The sequence below is a fragment of the Grampus griseus genome, assembly GCF_964374135.1.
Source record: "Grampus griseus genome assembly, chromosome: 11".
NCBI classification, from domain to species: Eukaryota; Metazoa; Chordata; class Mammalia; order Artiodactyla; family Delphinidae; genus Grampus; species Grampus griseus.
Genome location: NC_139005.1, coordinates 98,450,703 through 98,454,066, shown reverse-complemented (window position 1 = coordinate 98,454,066; position 3,364 = coordinate 98,450,703).

Genomic DNA, 3,364 nt, shown 5'->3' with positions numbered 1-3,364 from the left:
GGGGGACGGCGCGCGCACCCGGAGCCGGAGCCGGAGCAGATGACGCGCAGCCCCCAGCCGCGACTCCCACGGAGGCCGGCCGCGGCGTTTCGGCAAAACCTTGCCCCGTGCGCCCGCCCCCGCCGCGCGAGGGTTCCGCCCCAAAACCAACGGCTCCCTAGCCGCCGGCCCCGCCCTCCGCGGAGGCCCCGCCCCATCTCCGGCGCAGGCGCGGTTGAGTGCGCGGAGGGCTCTCTCTGGGCCGAGCCTTCGTCCGCGCTCCGCCTGCAGCTGCTCACCGCGCGTTCTCAGCTTCCTCATCTGCAAAATGGGCGCGGGCGCACTTTGCGGGGATATAGAGACCATTAAGTGCAATCGGAGGCGCCTCTCTGCAGCCAGGCCCTGCATCACACTCATGCACAGCTTCTATTCTCCAACCCGAGTTGGGTCCAGACCCGGGCCAATGTCGGGTCTCCAAACACGCCCTGCTTGCCAAAGACCCTGCGGACCTAAAATCGCCAGTCCCCTCCCCCAGCCCCGCGTTCTTTTCTTTCAGAATTCTACCAGAAATTACGTATACTTGTTGTCTCTCCCCAGCTGCCCGGGAAAGCCGGGACTTTGTCCGCCGTGTCCATCCCTGGGTACCCAGAAGCTAAAAGGGGGCTGGGCACACGATCGGTGCCCAAATGTGAATGAGTGAGTGTCCACCCGTGCTCTTCCCTCATCAAGAAATACTCTCACCCGGAAGCTGAGAATGGGACCAGCTTGGGCTCGGATCCCGTGAGTCCCAGTGACCACACGCCCGTCCGTGTCCCAGGTTCCGCGTCTGTAAAACCTGTGACGCTAGTGCGCGCCTCCTGGGGTGGTTGAGAGAACCAAATGAGATCGCGCATAGATGGGCTCGGCACAGCGTTACGCAGCTGGTTTAGTGTCCCCTAGTGATCTTATTATTCTGGTGGCCCCCTCCTCCCATTGTCTGCCCCTGGAAGCCCTTCCCTTCCCTGAAGAAAACCTAACCGGATCAAAAGCCACTTCCTCTAGCCAGCCTTCCCGTCCTTCCTGAGTCCGCCCTCCCTGCCCTGCCTTGCCCAAGCAAGCCAGAGTTAATGGCTATTTCCTCTCTCCTCAGCACCCCCCCATCCCCCCACCCCCACCCCCCGCGGGTTTTAAAGTTGGCTAACAAACCCCACCCCACCCCCAGCCCACAGGGAGCCTCCCATTCGTGAGGGAAGTCGTGCTGGTAAGTTTCAAAAGCCTGTGAACTTTTGGGGCCCCAGAGCCCCGAACACCGTGGGGGCCAGTGAGTCAGGAGTGAAGGAGGAGCAGAGGTGGGCTTCCTATGTGGTACCAGGCACTTACCTGTGTTCCTTTAGTTCTTGGAACAAGGTGAGGAAGTCGCCATCGTTATTATTCCAGATGGGGAAGCTGAGGCACATTTAACCACCACTGCCTGCAGCTCCTAATGCCCTGTACCCAGGGTCGGAACACAGTGCAATTCACTTCCTGAGCACCTGTGCTGGGTGCTGGGCACCTGTGTTACCCGAAAACCGGGTTCACCTCTTGGTGAACGTGGAGTCAAACGACACAACTAGGGCTTCCCTGGTGGCGCAGTGGTTGAGAGTCCGCCTGCCGATGCAGGGGACACGGGTTCGTGCCCCGGAAGATCCCACATGCCACGGAGCGGCTGGGCCCATGAGCCGTGGCCGCTGAGCCTGCGCGTCCGGAGCCTGTGCTCCGCAACGGGAGAGGCCGCAACAGTGAGAGGCCCGCGTACCGCAAAAAAAAAAAAAAAAAAAGCCATGCCTGGTTCTTTTTCTCTGGGGACCCCCTAACCTATCTGCTTACACCTGGATCTGTAGGAGACAGCCCCTGCCCTCAAGGCCCCCAGGCCCCAGCATGGACCTTGATAAATAGAACCCTATGGGCTCGGTGCTGTCAGAGGTCAGACCCAAGGCACAGCGGGGCGCCGGGCAGGGTGTGCCAGGACGTTGGAGCTAGAGTAATCATTTCAGCTCCAGGCGCGGTGCAGGCTGGAAGTCTCAGCCCCTCCACCCAAAAGCTCAGCCAGGCAGCCTTACAAGGACAAAGCCAGCAGAAGGGACACCTTGGAAACAATGCCTTCCCCTCCCCTCCCCCATATCCAAGAGAGACACAGCTTCTCTCAAGCTGTGGAAAATTACTGGGAGGCACTGCCACCTGGCCGCGTTGCACACTCTCAGAGCAGATAAGGCAGTGGCGGGGCAGGTAGACACAGAGCCGACATGGTGCTGGGGTGCGGATGTATGTCACATGGTGTGGGCACTGCAGGGTGTAGGAGTCCGCATCCCAGCCTCCACCCCATGGGTGTGAGCACGTCTCATTCAGCGGGTACTGAACCCAGGAGTGAATATGTGTATGCTTGAACCCACAAGGCTCGGTTCCCTGGACAGACCCCACTCACTTCTGTGCAGAAGTTGCTCTCGTGGACATGCTTTTGTGTGCGTGTTTACACTACTGTTTATTGAACACCTACCACGTGCCACGTGCTAAGCTCTCCATATGCATCTTACCGCACCATCAGTCGTCCTACGCGGTAGGTATTATTATTCCCCTTTAACAGACTGAAAAACAGACACTGAAGACTTACAGTAACCAGGCCAAGCTGGAGGGTAGGCAACTGCTGGGAACCGCTGCAGGACATCCCTGGCTACAGAAAGGGCATGGTGTTGGCAGAATGGAGAAAAGGGACAGAGTCACAGGCGGGGCCCCGGAAGAGGGAAAAGACATCAGGGATGAGCCGACAATCCTTCCATCCTAGAAAGGAAGTTGTTGTTCCGTTGCCACAGAAAGACCCACATCATAACACAAAGATGCCCTGCACGGCTGTAAAGGCCTGAGGTGTGCATACCTCTGGACCACACCCTACACACACTACGCCCCGTATGGCTTGTGGGATTTTAGTTCCCGGCAGCAAAAGCACGGAGTTCTAACCACTGGACCGCCAGGGAATTCCCCTACCTTCCCCCACATCAATTTCCTGTAGAAACTCCTGGTGCTGCACCTATGTCTGGGCAGGCTGGCAGGTAGGACTGTGATGCCAGTGCTGGGCAGCCGGTGGGGCATGTGTAGCTAGCAGGACGGCTTTGCTGGCAGGAGAAGGGAGGAGGGAAGCTTGGAGAAGCCTCTCTGGCCCTCCTTCTCTGCTGTTCCGTCTGCCCCCACCCAGGCCCCAGCTCAGGCCTCCTCACCCCTGGCCTGGAAGTTTGCAACAAGCCACTCTGAGGTCTCGGCTCCCCAATCCAGGCCCCTGCTCCCCAGCAGCCATGATAAGGCTGGGGGATCAGCATGAATACCTCCTAGGAGCTGAGGACACAGCAGGAAAATAGCCCCTGCCCTCATGGAGCTG